Raw genomic sequence first — 23605 nt, 5'->3', positions numbered from 1 at the left:
ATTTGTGCTGAGGGTTTCAGTACAAGTCTTACCAGGCTCATGCTAATGCTGTCTAGACTGCTTCTATTTAAATTGTGAGAATGTGACCTACTTTCATCTCTGTCACTGCATCTGTGGATTCTCCTATTCATGTCATATTAATTCATCCAAGTTTAATGATTGTCCTGCCTCATTAGCTGGGCTTACAGGACACATATGGGAGACCTCAGCCAGGCCAAAACTCATTTCTCAGTCATGCCAAGAATGTGTCACTATGTTTATCATGCCCTTGTGACACGATGATCCCAAGTAAATATGCCTAGTAGTTATTATTAATGGTTGCTGAGAAAGATTTCACAAAGTTTGACAAAATCACTTAATGATGGTCTGTCCATCTGTACTTTAATGATGAATGAGTAATATTCACTCTTATGCATGCAGATGAAGCAACAAGAACTGAATTTTAATGCTGATACATTTTATCTTTGAGTACTGAAGAGAAACTTTCACTTTTAATCTATGTCTTGATGTTATGTTTCATGACAGAATTTTTTTTCATTTTTCCAGAATTTAATGGTTTTTTGGTTTTGCCTTTGTACATGTAGAAATTTATTTAATCTCTACTACTGTTATTTGCTGTTTTTCCTACTATGCGTCAGCTAATTAGTAAAATAGAAAGCATAAAAACACAATTCATTAAAGAAACTTTAGCAGACATAAGACTGTTTATGAAGACAACTGGATTTGTCAATTCAGTATTTAGATCCTGCAGAACATTTCAGCAATTTCATAGTGAAATTGTCTCAAACTATTCTTAAAACAATGCATTTTCAGTTCTCTTATTTTCATAAGCAGTACTGCTTTAAATATTAATCTCTTCATGGTATGGAACATAATATTTATTAATTAAAGAAGAAACTAAAAATGCTTCAAGTTGCCCACTTAAATCTATTAAGTTAAAATAATAAGATTTTATTAACAACTTCCTTGATTTTTCTGCTCCCCAAACTTATCACTACTTATTTTGTCTACTTAGGGGTGGTTTTCAAGGGGGTGAAGAGTGAAATTATTGCATGTTAAGTTGGTAAATTTGGCTTTCTGTCTTAGTTGTTGAAATGTTGCAGGCTGTGTGGAGGTAATGGTTCCATAGTGAGCTTTAGCTGGTGTTTATTCATGGTTCTCGTCACACCACAGTGAAGCTGAAACACAGTATTTCTGATAATAGCAATGTACATGCAAGATCTGAAAAATGTCCTGAAAGTCAAGAGAGTAGGACCTGACTGATGTGGAGCTTCAGAGAGGTGATTCTGAAAGACATAAACATCCCTTGCCTAATGGTGTGGTCAGTAAGTATGAGACTATAATTAGTGATGTACATATCACCCAGATACAGGAATTATTCTACATACAGTTTGCTACTAGCATCTATAGGAGGCCTGCTTTATCTCAGCAGATGAAGCAGTCACTCTGCAAAGTTTCACACAAGAGCCATGGACCAGTAAAATTCTCAAGTAAAAGTTAAGTGGTTTGTAAATGGTTTCTAGGCCTTCTGGTAGGTTTCTACACCCGTGTATATTGTAGTGTATATATCCCTATGAATTAGGATCTTTGATAGTAGGAGTCTTGTGTGGTTACTGAAATACAAACTGTTCAGCATACAGTTGTCTTCACCACATGGCAGAGAGTTGTCTTCATTATTCTGGTGTTCAAATTAAAAAATAAAGCAGATTATTCTAAAACTAGAGAATTAGCAAATTCTCATGCAAATTTTTTAGAACTTCCAAATCTAAGTGCTTTTCACTGACAATATTCATTATCCTCCTAAGGACTGTGGGGGACATTTGGGTTGTTTTTTGGTTAGTTGGGCTTTTTTATTTAGAGGTTTTTTGTTTGGGTTTTTGTGGTTTTTGGTGTTTTTTTTGTTTGGGTTTTTTTTGTTTTGTTTTGGTTTTTTTTTTTTTGGGGGGGAGGGGTTGGTGGGCTTATTGGTGTTTGGTGATTTTTGTGGGTTTTTTTTTGGTTTGGAAATGTAGCTAATGTGAATATTTTCCCTATAAATATTTTCCAATACAAAACAGAGCTGCTACGATCATAAATGTCTCGTTGTGTTTGGACTAGATTTTCCAAGAGTGTACATTTGCAATTAGGTATGACTCACACAGCATTAAAACTCTGCAGTGAATTAGTTTAATTGTATATAAAATGCAAGAAAATGTAAAACTTAGAATAGGGTTTCTAACAGCAGAAGAAAAACTTTCCTTCTCAGTTAAAAAGCCTCTGTCATGTTAACATTACTGCATTAACTAAAGAAACAGGAATCCTTAAAAAATTTATTTACAGTTGAAAGTCCATCAAAAGGAGAAAAGACTGAATGAAGCTAAATGTATCGAGCAGTCCAATAAATCTGGGATTTAGTAGGACACTGAAGGGTTTCCTAGTGCAAGCCTTGGATGCAAAGTTGTGGAGTATTTTTGAATACCGCAGCTCTCAAGACCCTGATTGACCTTTGATTTATGAGTTGGCATTTACAAATTTTAACTACTGGTTGGAAATATTCAAAAAGTCACGGAGATGAACTCAATTATTTTGCAATTATTTTATTGGTTAGAATTGTAGGTACCAAAAGTTACTGTTTAAAGACTAGTGGGTTTGAGGATCACACAGAGTATAAGATATTCAGAATTCTTTTCCCCTGTGCCTTTTTTTGGGAAGTAGTCCTTGCTTCCTTCTTATGTGCACTCAGCAAGTGTGCACATCAGAATCTTTTTGTGACTTCCCAGAACAGCCTAGAATGATTAAGTTTACAAGAATACACTTGCTTTTATTAACTTGTTAAAAGAAATCTACAAAATGGAAAACAGATCAGAGCTCAGTCTTGTATAAGTGGAGATGTGGCTTCCCTCACAGAAAATATCAGTGTCAGTGTGATCCCAGCTGAATGTGACATATAATTTCTTCTATATATGCTTATTCAGATAGTATGGCCTAAGTGATACACTCAGGTTTTTGAGTTGTTTTATGATCAGTGATGATGTGATGAGTTGACTAACAGTATTTTTATTTTTCACTTTCTCTCCACAGACATTTTAGTCATTAAAATTCAGTTACAGAGCTTATGTGGTCTTCATTCTATTTAAGATTTTAGAAGTCATGTATTCTAAGTGCTGAAAAAGCACTGTAGGATGGTACTCATCTCTAATGCTCTTATTAAACCGAGTAATATACTTAAAGATATTTTCAGAGAGTAGTTTTTCTGTCCTAATTAAACCCACACAGGCATTTTCATGGGAATGACAGGGACATCGTTGCATGCAATGGTTGTTTGTACCTTGTCATGCATCAACTTTGTCTCATTTCAAATGTAGAACGAACAGTTGAAAATCATCATCTGAGTCACATATAGTGACATTTTTCCATCTTCATTTTTTGCTATAATATTTATTGTTTTTTTTTTTTCTCTCTGTCCTAAATTGCTGATCTAAATTACAAATATGGGCATCTGGAATGCGTTTTTCAGATGTGAATTTAAGCAAGTGTGATTAAAGTCGTGGTATGTGGTCTTTCATCCTTCTAAGACACAGTGCTGTGTTTAATACCAAACTTTGGATGGGAAAAATGAATGGAAACCAAACAAATTAAAACTGGATGAAAAATCATAATGTTAAGTACAGACAGAACCATTTGAATAACAAAATAATAGCTGTGTTATCTAGAATAATTTGGGAGTCACTTAACAAAGAATTTCACAAAGCAATGCATAATATGATGTGGAAAATAACCCAGAAGTACTTGATGATATGGACAAAACACTTATAAACTGATTGACATTTTCACAAGTAGTTTTTAAATGTGTACATGGCAATCTTGGCAAAACAATTTCATATGAACAAGTTATTTCCTAAGAGCAGATTGTGTATCTGTTAATAACTAGGGTTTTAAGGTTATTTAAAGGCATTTTAACCTTTGAGTTTGTGTAAATCTTCTTCATTTTGAAAGACAAAAATTATGAATGCATGCATGTGTTATGATCTTCCAGCTAATCCTCTTAAATTCAAACTCAAAAAGAAAAAGTATACTGGTGTCAAAATAAAATTTTCTCTTGTTTTCTTTCTATTAAAACTAATTTTGAAAAAAAATAATTTCAGAACAAAAGGCACATTGCTTGATCTAATATGCATTGTTTTTGCTCTGGATTTCTGAGGGTTTTAATGAAATTTGAAATTCAGCTTCAAAAAGGAGCTATTACATATCTTGGCAATGAGGAGAAAGAAAGTCTAGAAAAACTGGCATCTCAGAAAGAACTGAAACAAGTGACATTGAAAAGAAGAGAAAGATGAGGTATGGAAGTGGGGGAGCAATAAAAGTTTTCAGCGTAAGAAAAGTTGTTGCAAACAAGGGCTATCCATGCTGAATAGGGCAGGATATGTTGGTTAATATAGGACTTGGTTTCTGTAGGATGTGGGTTTATACTGTAACACATTTTTCTATGTTGCTATTGGAAATCTCATTCTAATATAGAGACTGAAATATTGGACCATAAGGTAGTGGAATATCTACTACTAAATTCTTCCTGAGGAATGTAGAGTGCTTATCAAAAAGGATGACAGGCTATCTTGTGAGAGAGGGTAGTGAAAAAAAACACTACGTGCTTAAAGGAACTAATTTTCTAAATATAAAACTTTTTAGCTTATAAAAACTTTTATATTTTATAAAATATAAAACAGGATAGAGGGCTTCTAGATTCAAGGTAAAGTTTATTTTTACACTCAAACCTCATAAAATTACTTTCTTTCTACATTGTAGTGTTTCTTTTGTATTGGTATTCTTAGTACAATCCTGTTCTTAGTTTTGAAATGGCAAACAGACTGGTCAGAACTCCCGCTCTCACTTGAAAATATTCATCATATATTTCTGCTATTTGCAGCCTCTTTTAAGACTTTCAGAATACAAAACAGCAGTGCTTTTTCCCATAGATTGCAGGAATGAGTTGTTTTCCTCAAAGAGTAACTATAATAAAATAAATTAATTTAACTGGTGGCTTAATATAACGACAATGACTTACAAGAGGCAAACAAACTGTTTATGGTTATGAGGGAGCCAGTCCATGAGAAGTAAGTGCAAGAATATCACAAAATCACTCTGAGATAAATATTCTGAAATTTTTGCTAAGGGAAATTAACTTACTTCCTCCAGACTATTAAAACATGGCTAGTCCAGCAAGTAGATGTGTGCAAATCAGAGGTTTTACTCCAATTCTAGTGTCAAGATGGGTATTCATGACAAATTCAAGTGACATTAGAATTTCTACATTTTGTCTTGTACTTTTCTAGTAACTTGAGAATTATTCAAGGATGAATTGATTTGCATGTGTCAGGATTTAAAATAAGTCTGGGAAATGCGGGCAAAAAATATGTACTTTGTAATTTAAGGTCATACAAAATACAAATGTTTGGACAAGCCTGTGTGCAACCACTTTTTTCTGTGAATTAACATTACATGGCAACAGATTTGAGTATTATTAGAGTGATTATTGAGGGCAAGGAGAAAATCAAGAGTTGACTCATGTATTGGTGATTTTACCTGGAATGGGGAACATATAAGTTAGCTTATTTCTGTTAGGTGATTTGAACATTTTGGAACTAGAATCACAATCAAGGTTACTGTGCAGTTTGAAGAAAGTTGTGGTTACGTATTCTTAAAGCTAGTAATTTTTTTTTCCCCCACTCCCACAGTTTTCTTCTGTTGCTGTAAATTAAGCTACATTTTTGCTTTAACTCATACAGGTGCCAAGGCGATTTATAATAATAAGCATGCAAGTTAGCCTTGCTTACATTTTCCTTCTAGCTGTGTTCTAGAGGAGGTACAGGACTGTCTTTTACAGTTATAATTTTTATTTTTTGGGGAATAAAAAAAGAAATCCCTCTTCTTTTTGAGACTTCATTTTTTTTTATTATTGTTATTACTTCTAGCAGATATTTTAAGGGTAGTTAATAAGGCATCATAACTCCTTAAATAACCCATTTAGTAGAATTCATGTGCAACCCAGTAGGCATAGGTCAAAACATCCTCTGCAATCTCCCAGATAGTCTTTCACAGGTCTTTGGTCATATATACATGGGAGAAAGTTATCCATAGCCAGAACTGCATTCTGCTGCATTGGTCACACCTTTATCAAAACCTGTACAGAGTAAGTTCCTTGATGAAACAGTTACATAGATCTCCTTTACAATACACAGCTGTTATAAACAGGTAATGAGATAAAAAGGAAACAATTTGGTCTCTTTTTGCTCCAGTTTTTTAATCAGTTGGTTTTGTTTCAGAGGCCTTGATGCTTTGATAGTGCTGGCAGGCAGCAGAGAAAGACTGTCAGAGTTAGACATCTCCATTGCTTGTCTGAACTTTGGCATAAGAATGACAGTTGTCAGGAAATACCTCAATTTATATGCTGATCCCTAGTTGATTTTTCATGTCTTCCAATAATTTAGTTTTCTCTGTCCTCATATGATACCTGCTAAATTTTATCAGTATCTCCAAGTTATTTTCTCTAGATTAATATTTGCAGCTATACTTGGGCACAAAATTATTTTTACTCAGCTTGTATGGAGCAGACAAAGTAAGTGTATGTATACACATATACATATGTATGTATAAAACAAGAATAGCTGACAGTCATTTTATATAAGTGAACAAATAATATAGAATCATAGAGTATATTGAGTTGGAAGGGACCCACAGGGGTCATTGAAGTCCAACCTCTGGCCCTGCAATTCAGCTTTTCTTACAAAACCACTGTGAATACTTGCTTGAGCAGGTCCAGTAGGAACTGGCTGGTAATCATTAGAAATATCTGAGAATAAATCCTTGGCACACAATTGGCCTCCCATTTCAATAGATATGAACTGTGTTTGACCACAGACTATTTTATGCATTCTCAGTTTTCTCAAGTATCTTTCAAAAGTAGGTTCTTTTTATAATCTCAGTAAATCTCTTTCTTAGTATATTTATATCCTAAAGTTACCTATGACTAAATCTTGTATTTTATATAATTTTATTTTGATTAAATATTTTACTTTAAACTTACATATCAGTGTATTAGAAAACCTTTATATACTTTTTATCAAGTTTTTAAAACTTGCTGCATTTTATTTTTCATGAAATGTCTTTTTAGTCTGACTTCTAATAATTCAGAAACATATGCCATATCTATTAAAAGTATAAATTTATGTAAGCTAAAGTAGGCCAGTTTCATCTGGAATGATCCAGTGTAATTTGAAATGGAAAATACAGCTGCTTCTGACACATTTGGGTAAAAGTTATACTGTACCAGTATATTATATTATATTATACTTTGTGTATTTGAAAGACTGAGATTTGAAATGAGCATTTTTATGTAGGATAATTCCTTCTAACTTGATTTTCAATAGTGAATATGTACAGGACACCAGAGTATCACATGGAAGAGCAGGATACCAACAAAACTCAGAGAATCAAACCAGATGTCCCACAATGCCCTGTTGACAATTTTGCATAAAGATCATAACTTCTTTAGCTAATAAACTTGTTGAGATGCTGGAGTTACAGATGTTCTCTCTTCACTCTTAATGCCTTGATGTCACTGTTTTGGTTTTAAGGTTGCCTTTTCAATACTTTCATTCTGCATTTAAAAGTATAATATTCTATTCCTTGCACGTTTCTAGTGCATAGATTAGCATAACAGATGCTATTTATTTCTCTGACATCATGTAGTAGGTTCCCATTCAATAGACATTGCATTGCAATGATGAATTCAGCTCCCAGGACAGGATAGGCAGCATTCCTGAGCCCTTCTTCTCTCTCTGTAGTGCCCAGTTTTCATATTAATAATAGGTGAAAAAAAAACCTAAAACTCTGGGGTGGTTAAAAAACAGGTAAGATATGCCAGAGAGATTGTGAGCTCTTGTAGGTGTCGTATGTCTCTGCTGGATGTGCCTTGAGATACTTGCTCTAATCAGACATATTTTGAGCAGGACACTGGACTGGATGACACCAAGGTTATGGCTCTGTAATTTAATTTGTCCCTTGTAAATATTAATTGAAATAAACAACCAACCAACCAACCAAACAAACAAAAAACCAAAAAAACCCCAAAGCAAAACAAAACACCAACGAAAACCAAACCATTAATGTTCTAGAAAGAACGTCACATACTGCAAAAGTATATTCCCTCTCTCCTTTGTCCTTAACTTGCTCAGTTCTCCCATAAAAAGTGTAAAGATGAGGGGGTTTTTTATAACAAATTTTGCTAGAAGTTGTCCGATAACAATTCTGATTGTTATGAAAAATTAATTATACATGGTGCAATGCTTATTGAAATCAATTGACTTTTTAATGAAGATACGAACACATATAAATCCTTTCTAGTTTTCACTTTCATTTTCACTTTTATAATTTATTTATCCTCATCTTCCCATGTCACCTTTGCCCTCAGCCATATTGTTCTAAATTGCTTGCTTACTGTTCTCACATTGTTCAGTGACTTAGGAAATGGTCACATAATGAGGAACATATTTTGTACTTCTTAGATTATTAAATTCCTGATCAAGTTAGAAACTTTTGTTCAGGTCCGTTGACATTAGTGTCTTTTGAATAATGATAAAAAATGGTGGTGACTTGAGGGTGACATTCTTGTCTTTTACCTACTAAAATTTTAAAAGAAACTGAACACAAATCCCAATTCTTGCTCTTGATGTGAAGGTTCTGTGGCACTACTGTGAATCACCTACCAGAAGTCGTGAGGCTGTTATGTTTTGTGGGTCTGTAAGATTCCTATACACAGACTGTAGACACACTGCAATGAAAAGACCTGCATCAATGCAACTTAATGTGTGGGTGTTTTGTTAATTGAAAGGTAGTAAGTTTACAGGGTTTTACAGATAGATTTTTTAATATATTTTTTAGATATATTTCTATTTAAATATATATATATATATAATTTTAATTTTAATTTAAATATATTTAAAATATTTTAATGCTACCAGCAAATTGATATTCTTGATAGAGGAACATGATAATTGGCTTCTCTTAGTAGTTTCTTAGTAAATGCTCTGCACCTCAGTCATCGCTGCTCAAACTCCTGGTCTAACAAGGAAGATTACTGTGTGAATTTTATCCATATCATCAAATGTATTCTAAAAGAAATATCATAAGTGAAACATAGATAAGGTTTGGAAGTGCTGATACCAGCTGCCTGAAAGTCTCAGGCCCTGCATCGCTGGTTGTGATGGCACTACAATAATGCTTTCTGACCTGGTAAGTTTGTTTGAGGATTCTCTGAATTTCTGCTAAAGCCTGACTCTAAAGTCAAGCAAAACCAAAATCCCTAAACAGAGAGTGCTGCAGTATAGGAGGAAAGAAAATAGAAAGAAGCAGAAAAATTCAAGAAGTTATCTCGATATTGCAATCATTTTAGAGATGGGCCTGGAAAATAAATTTGCGCATTGTGAATTCACTGTCTGCAAATACTCAAGAAAGCAATTTTTTTGTCAGAAAAAAACTATATATTTTTTGTTCATAAAAGTTAGTTTTCAAATACATAAGAACTGAGTTTGATGTTTTATATCTCTAACTTGATGTTTTCGTATTCAAGAAATTCAGGCTGCCTTCTTTATCTAATCGACTCATTTGTTTTGTGTGTGTGTGTTTGAACCTGATACTTATATCTGATTTCCTTACTTGATGACTTATTTATTTTCATTCTTCCTGGGTGATTTTAGGTTTTTCCATTTGTGCTTTCTCTGACTCTGCAGATTCTACCTTCTCTTGATTACCCTTTTTTCATCAGTGCAAAGCACTGTGCTGACACTCATGGGTGTCACTCGTGGGTTGCGTACCCAATGCAACCGTTTGTGCATCTGACCTGTTCTTTTGTCCAGATCACTTTCTCCAAGACTGATATATCTTGTTGGATAGTATTTAGTGACTATTTTGCATACAGAATCCTGACTCCACCTCAGAAAGCCCTTTTACATATATCTCCATTTGTAATGGATGAATTTTGTTGGTTGTCGGTAACCAGTTGATGTTCCTCTTGCTTCTGCTGCCAGATCCGTTTCACAAAGAGCAGCAAACTTGTGCCTGGACAGTTACAGAGGTGTTTTCCCCAAATGACCTGTGCTCCTGCAGCCTCTCTCAGTCCTGCTCAGCACTGATAATGTGCATGCTTCCTGCTGCGCATTATGACAGTCTGAGTGACACGCCATGCAATGAATAATAATGTGTCATAGCTGCAAGTAGTTAGAGCTTCCCTCACTTCTAGCACCTTGCCTAATGTGCCTCTCCCACACACTTTTGTGACAAAGGGCTGAGATATATTTATATACTTGCTCTCATTTAACCAAAGCAGGAATTCTTGTCATTTTAGAACTTAGCATACGAAGTCTTCATCAGCATGGTTGCCCTATAAATATCTCACTTAAATACCTTAGAGAATCAAATCCCAAGGATGGGCATAGGTATAACACAGAACTAGTCCAGAGAAAACATCAATCAGTTTGCTAAAGTAGGAATGTTTAAGATGCAGGTATTTGAAATTTTATGCAGCAAGGTACAGAAGAGGTATCTCAAATGTTTTCCCTGTTCTAGTATTAGCATATTCTGAAAATAAATTCCCATCTGTGAATAAATTGCTTAATGCATATTCCCTCTGCATAGAATTGTCCCAGTCATTATGACAAGTTGTAGTTTGTTTTGAGATTTTTGGGTTTTTTTAACTGACCAGCAGGCTTAATGACTGACTCATACCTTGCCATGCACTGCCTCCCACCTAATACCATAGTGACAAGCTGCTCGTTTTCTTCTGTTTGAAAGAAATAAGGAATAGAAATAAAGTCTTTCAAAAAATGGAATAGTCACCAATATTGATATGATTAAACTGACCTGGATGGTGCTGACTACCTATAGGATTTACTCCTAACCCCTGCAAGGTTATGCATGGACCTTAAACATTTAGCACCTATTAATTTTTGTTATATTAACAAGCAAAAATATAATATTCTTTTCTAGAAGGCTTCTAAAGATGAAAACATATGGGAGTTAGCTGATTAATGCAGTTAGACAAAATCTGTAAATCACAAATTTTTCCAAATCCACATGTTTAAGTACCTTGTAAAATATCTCTTTGAGATTTTGTTTGTAATAAATTCAGGTTTTGTGGTGTTCTGACATTGCTCAGAAAATTTTAAATTGAAGAATTTCAGCAAGCACAAATTCTTGTGTGAACAGTAAGAATTTCTGATCTTAAACACATTAATTTAATGGGAACAATGCCAATGCTGCTCTGCCTACAAACAAGCTGAAAGTCCTAAACTGTTGAGTTCAAGGACCAATCTGATCGATCTCTCTAAAAGTATATACTTTCTAATATCCAAAATCTAGTTTATTTTTGAATATTTATCTAAATTTTGTCAATTATTTGTCACACATTTCTGAAAGGTTCTTTCATATAAATATCTATTCCTTAAATCTGTATGACCATAAAACCTCCATGCCAATTCCATTTAAACATTGCCATTTGTCATGATAAACATCTATGTACATAGATTATCTATCTCTAAAAAAAACCAGAAACAAACCAGTCCTTGGTTCTTCTACCTGCAATAGTCATGCAGGAAAAGAAACCAATTTTCATTCAATTCTGTGATTTTTAATAGCTATGTGAATTCTTGAAGAAATGTTAAGGGAAAGTAATTCTGTAAAAAAAGATCACTTTGGAAACATATATTTATTGTTTCTTATAATATCAATAAATAAGAGTTGATTGATTTATATTTTGTTTGTATTTCTTTTCCTAAGAAAACTGAGACAAGGAGCATTAAATTTAAAAAAACAAGCTAATTTGTCTTTAATTATCATATTTCTTGGGACAGGTTTTAATATGAAGTTGAAACAGCTTTGCAACCTTAATTTTGTGAGAGATTGCATTAAAGTTTTCTTTGAACAGAATATTTTCTTCTAAATTTCTCTCTCAGAAAAGAAATGCTGGTAAAATGTACTGTATGTGCTTTAGGATTATAGGTGGTTAATTCCTGCTTCCAGATCTGTGCCTTCATGTATGGAGTTATTAAGTGCTTTTTCCAAAAGTGATGACTCATTGTAGTTGGCTCATATTTGGAGAACACATTTTAACTGGAGCTGGATTTAGCAAATATTGCTGTGCTGCTTTTGAAAATAAGGCCCACTTGGAACATTTTAAGGAAAAGGCCATATCCCTTTACCTCCTGATTTTTACAAAATGTATTATACATTAAAAGTTCTGAAGAACTTTTGGAAAAGTTTTCTTCAGCCTCTTATTCTAATTTTCTTAATATTGGCCCTTCTTATTGTTCAAAGACTATCAGTATTATGATTTTTGAAGCCAGTAGTGCTCCTTATCTCTGATAGATTTTTTTTTTCATATTTTATATTTCCACCTACATGCGCAAAGGAGTGTAAAGCAAATATAATTTAAAGGAAATGCAGTCTCAATCTAAGCTAGGAGAACAATGCAAGGAGAGAGAAATAGAAGGTCTGAAAAACCAAAAAGCATTTAGTACAACTCTGGATAAAATCCAGTCTTCTGTGCATCATCTCCTGGGGTTTGGGTTTTTTTCCCACACTCAAATAATTATTATAATCATGATGTGCAGCTTCTTAAAACAATGTTTCATCCCTTACAGGTGTTTTATCCTGTTCATCACCACAAGTAATCCCTTTAACAAGAAACTCCTCCCTAGACCTTGAAGATCAGATGTGATTCAGTAAGGTGAATATTTATTTAATACCGTAGAACTCCACCTGGGAATGAAGTTCAGAGAGTTTGTAGGAAAACTTAGCCTAAATGATCATTAAATAAAAAACAAATAATAATAAATTCTTGTTTATTAATAAAATAAAAATAAAATAATAATTGGAATAATAAAAATTAATTTTAAAAAATAAATGCTCTTTGAATAATCATTATTCTTGCCATCACTTTCACTGCTTTTGACTGACAGCATTTCCTCTTATTAGGATGTCTAATGTGGGGTCAATAAGGAGTGAGAAAAGTTCTCAACCACAGATTTTTTAAGAACTTTTCAAAGGATCCTGCCCTGATGGAGACAAAAATATTAATATTAAACCTGTTTCCTCTCATTGTCTCCAAAATATAGAGTTACCGTTTCCACTTGTAATGTTTCCAGCGCTTAAGTGCAAATCCCAAATCTAATGAAAATTGGTCTTGGCTATTCTTCCACTTATACTGCTTTATGAAGTGAAAGTTATGGAACAATCTGATTTGGAATAATCTTTTATTCTTTTTAGAAATGACACTGCAGTGGACTAGACAGACTATTGATCTGTTCTGGAGTGGCAGTAACCCAGTAAATTCCAAAGAGAACATCAAGAGGGGCATCATTGTCTTGTAGTGTTTCATCCATCTCTCTAAGATAATACTGAAAGATGATTAGGTAGTTCATATTCTTTTGCAATTATGTGGAATTTTAATGTGTATGTGGAGATAGAAGGAAGAGCTGAGCACCTGATGAGAAAATCCAGAGAAATCAAGGTTGAAGAGTAATTTTTGAAGTAACCTATATCATAGACCAGAGCATGTATAAATGTATAAATACATTTAAAATACATTTATAAATGTATAAATACAGTGCTTCTTGCCTTTGTTCATTTCTAAGTCCTAAATTTTTCCCTGACTTCTCATCCATCTAGTTTAAGTGAACATCTGTCAATGTACATTTATATTACAACACACTCAGGGATCTTAAATTATTTAATATCAGGTATTGACTTCTAGGGTACAGAAAAGAATGATAATTATTTTATAGGGATGGGTTTTTACCCTATTTGCTACCTTATATTTTCCATTCTGCCTTGCCTGGTGTAGTGCACATCATGTGGTGATTCTGGGGTCAGGTCAGACACTGACACTACTGGAAGATTTTACTCTCCCTAATCCAAGTACTGGTGAGTCCTTCCCGTTTAACACATGCAGTAGGTATTATTTCCATTTATTATTTACAGGTAGAGTGGCAGGCGTGCAGAGAATCAAGCAGTCCATCTTGAGATCATGCAAAGCCTCTGGAAACACAATTCCAGTGAGTCCTGGCTATAGCACTTTTGATGCCCACGTCACCAGCAGCAGTCCTACAAGCACCAACGGTAAGAAATCAGGTTATATGCAATGCATTATGGTATTTCAATCCATTTGAATTTAGACAAATCTGGAAAAAAAATTAAAAATAAAAAGCTTGTATTGTTTACTGGTGGCCAAGGATGGGTGATTAGTACTTTAAGGGAAAAAAAAAGAAAAAGGAAGAGGTTTGAAAAAAAAATCATTATGAAAGTACAGGGATTTTTTTCATATTGACAAATGAGGATGAAGTTAAAATTTTTTTTCTCATGTAAAGGTGATTCCTCAACATTGGACATAGAAACAGAACACACTGAAGTTATTTAGTTGGAGTAATCTATTTATAGTTACCTGAAAAGAGATCTTTAAAATTAAAGTTATCCCCTTCAGAAATGTTATTTCACCACAAAATTTTCTTATTTTCTCCACTTTGACAATTTTCCCTCTCTATGCAACATTTCTTTTCCTCCCCAATTTATTGAAATCTGTAACTTTCTTTGCATGGTTTAAGCAAACCATTATGCTTTTTGTGATGAAAATTTAGAGACCTTGAATGTTACCTTTTCTTTGGCTCAGAAGTTAAATGGTAAATCTTTTCCCTGTATCAGAATTTCACTTTAAATGTATGTTAAACATAAGGACAAGGTAGGAAAATATGGTTGCTAGGTTGTCTCTCATTAAAGTTTTGAAGCATATGTGGTTAGGATTTAATTTGCAATATGTGGAAATTGTATTTTTCCAGTCAAAATAACTCCACAGGAGAAGAAATTAGGATGTCTGATACATTCATCTCTGTGTCAAAGTATCATATTTTTCCTATTTAATATTCACTGAAGGAAAAAAAGGCTGTCACACTATAAAGATATTATTTTCAAACAGATGGATCATTGCTGCCCAAGTCTAGTTGTCTATATTCTTAAATTTTACATTCTCAAAAATTCAATTTAGAAGAAACAGTCCTTCTTTTTCACTCTACTAACATTTTCCAACCTCAATGATTTTATAATTGTGTGATTTAGAAAACCAAATACATATTAAATGGGGCATGGATATAAAATGAAGAATGCTCTATTCTCATTTACACCTGCATTAATCTGGAGATGGTCCATTGAAATCAAAGAACTTATTCCTCCCTATGGAGTGAATTCACGACAGCTTAATGTCAATGGTGCTGAGTCCTAGAAAGGAGAGAATTCTTCTAAATCCAAATTCTAAGCATGAAATTAGTGGCATAAGAAAGTGACAGGATTTGAGTACTTTTCTCAGAATTGTTATAGAGTGAAAACACTTGAAATTTGTATGTCCTAGTCAGAATTGCAACATAATTCCAAGAGCAAAATTAGGAAATGTTTACCTTTTTTCAGTTAGTAGTTTTCCTTTCTCATATTTGTTTTCCTCAAAGCATCTTTCATTTTAGAAAGTAAAAGAGACCCTCTGCTAGGGTAGAGTTGAATGGTAAGCACATAACTCTCTTATGCCCTCGGTGAATAAGAGAAACTAAGAGCACTTTAGAAAAAAAAAATATTTTTACCAGTTAAGTATGACGTTTCTTATTTCCCTTTTATGTAAATACTCCTATGGACTGTTAAATTGCAGAATCATAGAATACTTAAGGGTGGAAGGGAACTTTCAGTTTTACATAGTCCATCCCCAGTGCTCAAGCAGAATCACCTGGAGCAAATTACCTGGGACCATGTCCAGATGGCTTCTGAATATCACCAAGGGAGGAAGACTCCGCAATGTCCCTGGGCAACCTGTGCCAGTGCTCTTCCTGTCATAGTAGAACACATTTCATGATATTCAGAGGGAACCTCTGGTGTTTCAGTGTGTGTCCTCTGCCTCTGCTTCTGCCACTGGCCACCACTGGCTCCATCCTCTTTGTACCCTCCCTTCATGTACATGTAGACATTAATAAGATTCCCCTCTTCTCAGGCTAAACAGTCCCAGCTCTTCCAACCTTTCCCCATAGGAAAGATGCTCCTGTTGACTTCATGATGATTTGTTGGAGTCTCTCCAGTCTGTCCATGCCTTGTACTGAGCAGCCCAGGCCTGGATACAGCTCTCCAGGTGTGACCTCTGTGGGGCTGAGCAGAGGGGAAGGATCACCTCCCTTGACCTGTTGGCAATGCTTTGTGTGGTGCAGCCCAGGACACTCTTAGGCCTCTCTGCAGCAAGGGAATGCCTCTTGATCAGCCTGGGGAATTGGTTTTGTCTCTGCATAATGAAAACTTTGACAGTGTCTGACTCGGTTCCATAAGGAGAAATTCTAGAAAGTCTCTCTAAGCAGCAAGATGTTTTCACTCATGGATGGTTAGCATGGAAGATGAAAATCTGTACAAATGTACAACAATTCTAAATTTGTCCTATTAACCCAACTGCACAAGGAGCATGCAATAAACATACAGAAGTTTTGAGAATGTGATTCCCTTCAAATGTAAACAACAAACGCCACAATCCGGTTCCGTCTTTACCAGAAACAGTTGTTATTATGATATTATGAAGAGATGAGTTTATTGAACAGTCATGTACACATCTGTGTGCCAAAATCATGTGCTGTGGTTTTACCCAGATTTTCCTGGAAAGAAGATATCTTTTACTTCTTCCAAGCCATTTTGACTGAGTAGAAATTACCTGCAAAAATAATATTTCTCACTAGAATGGTAAAGATCAGAAAAAAAACCCATAAAAATTAATAAATGAGTCAGTATCGGTCAGCTGCTAATTCTGATGGTTATACACCTGATTTTAGTGCTTGTTGTATTAAAAGAATTGAACAATAATCAGTGAAATCACATAAACAAGAAATTATGTACTGTGGCTCCAGTTACAATAGAAAATTCACAGTCTTCCTGTTAGATAATAGACGATGTATTTTATACAGTCTGAGAGTTTTAGCATCTGAATTGAATTCATAAATTGATTAATGAGCTTGATCCTAGATCTGTGCAATCAAAACTATGTTTGTCAGCAATTTTTATTTCCTTTTGAAAGTAGTAAGCTATAAGAGAATTCAAGTACTCTCTCCATATGCAAAGAGATTCTCGTCAGCAAAGCTAAATAAAATAGAAAGAATATTGTGTTCCACAGTTTTCTTTATGATTTCCTCATTTTTATTTAGAAGGAAGGCAGGGCTGTCAACTGACTTAGGAAAATGTTGCAATTGCTTTCAGTTTGTTTAAGTAAAGCGGTCTGGTTTTACTGTTTTTTTCCTCAAAATTTGGTTATGCTTATTCAGTTATAGTGTTCCTCTTCTCCTTTGTTTGGGGCCATAATCCTTTTCTCTTAGGCTTTAGCCACGTTTCTGAGCATTGTGAATATTTGCCCTTTTCCACTGGTCTCTTCCAGTGTTAGTCATACACAGAGACTTCTATAACTGGCCTTGTCTGTTGGAAAGGAAAACAATGTATACAACAATCTTTATAACAACCTGCAGTTCCTGTTTGTGATGTGAAGGTTTGCCAGTACATACACTTGAGTTTTGTTATCCTTCCATACTCAGGTTTGGGCAAGTTTGAAGGCAGTATACAAACAATAAAAAATGTAACTGTTCTTTCCAGAGTTCATGATAGCCTTTTAACATTTGATAAAGGAATGAGTTATTGTAATGCTACCAAAATATTTGTTTTAAACAGGTTTCACATGCACATAGCATATATGCTTGTAAAACATATAATGCAATTCTATTTTTTAAAATTTTTTAGTATAAGGATATTTAGTTCATGTAGCGTGGAATGTCATCCCATAAATATTGCAAACTAGATTGTTATAAAGTTATGTTCTAAGAAGCTAATCACACTATCTTCTATGTTTATTAGGTGATAAAGCCTAATTGATGTATTTAAGATAACAAACTTTAAGAGAGATCATATCATAGCCTAGAGCGTGTTGCAGTTTAGTCACATGTATGACAGCAAATATATTATCTTTGTATATAGATATTTAATCTATTTAAGCAGTTATCTGTTAGAAATGTGTATTTTGATGTCGTTTGAAAATATGCACATTTCTACCATAAATATCAGTTTGTATCAAGAGAGATACTATAGCAATAGCAGACGTTTGTGACTTAGATTATAACTGGATGCCCAAAATTGTGTATCTTCTGCACCTGACACCTTTATATTTGTTTAATTCAGTTATAGAAACCTTCCCTTTCACTCACAGATTCTTTAATAGCAGGAAATTTTTCAGGAACTTTTTGAAAAAAATAGTGTAAGAAACAGATTAGACTGTGATGTTTTTATCCTTCTGGGAAAAGAAACAACCTTGTGTTTTTCGGATTTTGAGTAGTAAAAAGAAAAAGACTCTCATAAGATGTTTGTAGACCCAAAATACTCCAGCAGCATCAGTGAATCAGACAGGAACAAAATAAGCTCACCAACTGAGAAAAAGATTGTTGCTTGTCAGCAACTTCATCTCCTACCACACTCACGACCTTCCCCCAAAAAACCCAGAGACTTTTTTAGCATTTTTGAAAGATGGTTAGGTTTGAGTTTTTTATTATTGCTACGCACTCAGCCTTTTACCCATTGCAGGTAATTTGTGTTTGCCACTGATTTCAGGGATAGAATGATCAGATACTAAATGTGCCTGGTTGCAGTTGCTTAACTTATATCTAGTAGGACCTTCTCACCAGAAAGCCTGTTGAGTCAGTAGAATAAATCTGAAAGTCAATGTTAATGATTCAGTAAGTGTTACTTGACTGGATTCAGCTAGCTTATGGATTTTATAGTTCTGGAAAAACTTCTAATATGACATGGAACTTAAACTGTTTTATTTTCAAGTATGTCAATTTCATATAAAAGCTGAAGCCTGAGTAAGGACACCAAACATATCTTGACTGTTTGGGAGAGGACTGAGTAAAGAGCTCGTTATATTACTATATGCATGGAATAACTCAGTGTTACTGCTTAATATTTGAAGTTTGCTATAATTACCATTGAAGCACCTGACTTATTCTTTTTTGGGGGTTGCGTGGAGGAGTTAGATCTATAAATAATATCTTTCTGATTTTGAGAGAGACAAATGCCAGCACATACATCATCCATATTCAGTTTCTATGAAGCCAGTAGTGTGTTTGACCTCATGTGTGCAAAATTTTCTGTAATATTTCCATTGAACTTAGATCCTCAAGAGAAACAAGATGCAAGCCCAATTCTGAGCACTTTAGATAACACACATCAGGTATAACAAACAAGTCAGTACTTCAGGAACCCAGGTTGGGGAGCCGGTTTAGAAAACTCCAAACTGCATGTCAGAAGTCATTCTAATCAAACTGTGCCAGATTTGATAGGCAAGCCTAGACATTGCATTGTTGAATTGCTGTCACAGCTTACTGAAGGTATGACTTAAACTCACTGAAACCTTGCAGCCGTTCAAAGGGCTTTTGCCCTTGAAAAACGGCCAAAGTGGAGCTTTAGGTAATTTGTATGTGCATACAAGTTTTAAACAAACACTGTTTTCTGTAATTGGAAAACAGATTTTCTTTCAATGCAAATTGTATTCACTGTTTTAGTTTTTGCAAAGATAACTTTATACCTTGTTTCATATTATTATCGTTCCTCTGCATCTGTGGCCAGAGCTGGTACCTGTGAATATTGGTTGCCCTGTACTTCTTTTGCAAAGACAACTTTATACACCGTTTCATTTTGCTGTCATTCACCCTGCCTCAGCAGCTAGGCTGGAACCTGCGAATACTGGTTGAACTGTCAGAATCAGGCAGGCTTTTAAGAAAATGAGTTTTGACATTCCTTTCCTTAAGATGATCCCTTGTTTTTCAATTACTCCGACTTGGAGATTTCTGAAGGTAGCCCTGAGTTTGTTCCCAGTCTGTCAAGCAGGTGGCAGCAATGCCACGTCGGAGCAGCTCCCGGCCCCCTTCCCTGACATCAAGTGTTAATGCAATTGACCAATCAGTGCTAAGATGATGGGAGGTAATTGGGTAATTGTATTTTACTGATCACAAGCAAAGAAAAAGGGAAGGGGGCGGGGGGGGGGAAGAGAAGAAGAGGAGAGAGGGGGTAAAGAAAAAAAAAAAATAGTAAAATAAGCTGCAAGAGAGGAAGAAGGGAGAGAACGGAAGGGGAGAAGGAGGAGGGTAGCTAGAGAGACCGGCCCTGGGACATTTGCAAATCCTAGGGTGCCTCTGAAAGGTGGGGAGTAACAGAAAGCCAGAGCGACTGAAAAGCGGAGCTACTCCCAGCAACAGCAGCAGCTGTCAGGAACTGGATTTACACATCCATGCGTCCCTACATGCACACACGGGCAGAATTCAAGCTGCAGCTCATAGGAGGAAGGAAGCGTTTCGGCTGTGCAAAGGGCTATGCATGTCAGGGATGAAACTAAAAGCTGAAAGAAGCGGCTGCGCTCCTGGGACTGTGTCATCTTGGAAGGGAGGGAGGCAGGAAGGAAGGAAGAAAAGGGGGAAGATAACTGGCATGTGGAAGAAGATGGGAGACTAACTCACTGCTGTGCAGAAGGGAAATCCAACTTGTACATCTGAAATATACCGGGCTCAGCTTGGAAATGAGATCAGACCTGCATTGAAACACAGAAAGGGAGGAAAAGGGAGGCAGAGACGGGAGAGCTTTTATCCTTCTTCCTGTCTCTCTTTCCTTCTCTCCTCAAAGAAGAAATAGAAGTTTATCCGTCTACGCTGCTTCTGGATTCATATAGCTGCTGGACAAAAGATGGAGAGGAAGCTAAAATGAAAAGCAAAGTGTGCTTCTGAAATTTACAGCTGAGAGGACAAATCACATATTCTCGGGTTTCTTCGTGCCCCATCGGTGGAGTTTTAACGTCTGAAGGATTTTGAGAAGCAGGGGGGTGGGGGGAAGGCGAGAGTGGGCGTTAAAAATACCCATCCCAAGTGTTTAAAAAATAACGAGGTGATGGATTTATTCTTGACAGCTGGTGGGAACCTTGAATTTTTCTCTACTCCCTCCCTCCTTCATTTAATTTAATGTGAAATTATGAAAATGCAGAGGAGTTGGAGGGAAGGCAAAAGGATATAACGTGGAGTTTGAAACAAGGAGAGGGTGCTGATGCTGTGGATTGCTGGCTTCTTGCCGAAATCAAAAATCCAATTGCGCACTGGGTTGTGATTGGAAATCTAATCAGATCTTTGGAGAGGGGGGAGAGAGACTAAAAGTTTATTGTTTTGACAGACAGGAATAAAAATTTCAATGCAAAAGGAGATTCTTTTCTAAAGGAGTGTGGGGGTATAGAGGAAAAGAAGAATGGGAATCCCCATTCTAATGTGGAGACACATGGATTGGATAATTGATAGTGCAGCAAAGAAGGGGGAAAAAGAAAATTGCCTGGCAAGACCTGGATCTTAAGTGTCACAACAAAATTACATTAAAAGAATACGGATGGAGGATTGCTTAAAAGGAAATACAGTTATTTCTGCTCTCCAGAGAAAAAGCAAATAGAGAGCAATGGGGAGCAGTGGAGCCAGAGAGGCAGAAAACCTCAAAAAAAGGAAACTAGGCAAACAATCCACAGTGGAATGAAAAGTTTCAGAAAGGAAAAGGACCATTCATCCTCCTCAAGGATTTCTGTTTTTTTCCTGTTATTTTAAGCCACTGTTCTTCAGTGAAGGTAACCATCGACATTGCCACTACAGAAATTTTAAGCAGAAAAGTTGAAAGCCACAGAGAAAATAAAGGACAGAGAAGAAGAAAGCAAATTGCCAGAGGGGGAGAGTTCAGCAATGCTGGGTTGGATTGGCACCTGTATGGACTGAAATTGCTGGGAAATTGCAATTGGATATCCTTTTTCTTTAATTTTCTTTCTTGTTTTTAATTTTGGTTTGGTTGCTGAAATGAAATAGTTTTCTAACCCCTCCCCCACCCTGGTTTTTCATAATCACTCGGATTTCCAGCTGGATAGTCTTTGAGGATACAGTGAGTACACATTCCATTTTATTATTTTTTGGAAAAGGAAATGTGCCCCCATTGCCTCTCTTCTTTCACCCTTGTGCCTCTTTTCTCTGTCTTTCCCCCCACCTGCATAAAGAATCTGGCTGTATTTTGATAATGGCTGGAGGGGGGGTTGGGAAGAGAGAAGGGAAGGAATGAGGCTAGAACTGAATTGTCACAGTAGCTCAAATTCCTAAAACTCGAGCCTTGGTAGGGTGTTGCAGACACCTGCCCGTGTGTCTCTGTAGCATTTGTAAATGTTCACTAGCTAAGAAATCTTTTGAGAAAGCCCTTGCAGTTAGGGGGGGGGGGGTGCTGCCTGATTGCCCAGTCTCTACAAACGGATGCAAGTTGCATGGAATTAGGTGCACAGAGGAGATTTATTTGTTTACTAAGTGTTTAAATAGTTCAAGGCTCTAATTTGAATGCAGGTATCCAGTCTGACATTGCAGATCAATATGGTGTATTAACAGGAGCATTTTATAATCAAGCAGGGGGGTGAAGGATGACTTTTGGCGGGAGTGGGGGGTGTGGGGCAGGGGCTTTTAATGGATTTTGAGGATGCAGCTGTGAGAGAATTGACATGTTTTACACTCCATTGCTAAGAAAGGACAGTAACAGGCAGAGAGAGGACATTCTTCTATTGAAGAGGAGTTTAGGGAACTGCTGTACTGGCCACCCATGCCCTCCGGATCTCCTAGGAAATTCTTTGTGGTTTTGTGGTGAATCCTTCAGGGTCCCCGTGGACTTTCATGGCAGTTGAAAGAGATTTACTTGGATTGACAAGCAGTGAGAGGACTCTAAGATGTCAGGAGACCTTATTATTATTATTATTATTATTATTATGGTGGTAATGAAAATAATTAAAAAGTGGCTTGTAAATGCTGGGGTTCACAAATTAGCAATAATGTGTAATGGACCAGTAAATATCTCTCCCTTCCTGGAGAAATGTCGTGTGGGAGTGTGGAATAAAGGGAGGATAACATGATGTTTAAAATAGAGGTCCATGTTTTCCTGTGGGGAAGAGCGCTACTTCCGTCCCCTCACCTGGCATGACTGCATAGCTCGTGGGTAGGGACTCTTCTTTCTTTCCCTTCTGTCCTCCCTCACCTTTGCCCTCTTCAACCTCAGCCTTCACATGTTAAGGCTCCAGCTGAAGGGATTAGGCCAAAACTGGTGCAGAATGAGAGGGAGAAACAGCTAATTAAATGAGCCATTGAATAGAAATGGGGTTTTATTGTTTTGGTTTTTTTTTGGCAGGCAAGGTGCAGAACTAGCTTTGCCACTCTTCCCTAGCAGCAATATTCTGGTGAAGGGGAGAGCAGTCAGGAAGGAAAGAAGTGTTGGTAGATCCAGATTTTAGCTCTTAATTTCTGGCAGCATTTCTCACTTCACAAGCTGCCTGTATGAAACAACACAAAACAAAGCTGTAATTTCCCTGGATAAATGCATAAACCATTATTAGCCTCCTCCCTTTTTCCCCTTCATTCACTTATATCACTACTGTTTTCTTCATGTAAATGTCCTGAATCTTTTGGCATAATGGAAATGAGAACTTCTGCCT

The 23605-nt window shown here is 35.9% G+C and overlaps 1 protein-coding gene across 11 annotated transcripts in view; it reads left to right on the top strand.

Annotated features, from left to right (window-relative positions):
• The window catches only part of LRRC4C (leucine rich repeat containing 4C), a 485259-nt gene that overhangs the window by 375130 nt on the left and 86524 nt on the right, over positions 1–23605 (top strand). For 6 of the 11 annotated variants that reach the window (XM_015630824.3, XM_015630819.3, XM_015630817.3 and 3 more), the window contains 2 exons: positions 12672–12757; positions 14011–14148. The gene's annotated coding sequence lies outside the window, so the exon portion shown is untranslated. Of the gene's footprint in view, positions 1–12671; positions 12758–14010; positions 14149–20173; positions 22027–23605 lie in introns of those variants that run through there. The other 5 variants (XM_015630822.3, XM_015630818.3, XM_015630816.3 and 2 more) reach the window with 3 other exon arrangements.

Source organism: Parus major, chromosome 5 (genome assembly GCF_001522545.3).
Source record: "Parus major isolate Abel chromosome 5, Parus_major1.1, whole genome shotgun sequence".
NCBI classification, from domain to species: Eukaryota; Metazoa; Chordata; class Aves; order Passeriformes; family Paridae; genus Parus; species Parus major.
This window is presented reverse-complemented; position numbering and strand designations above follow the sequence as displayed.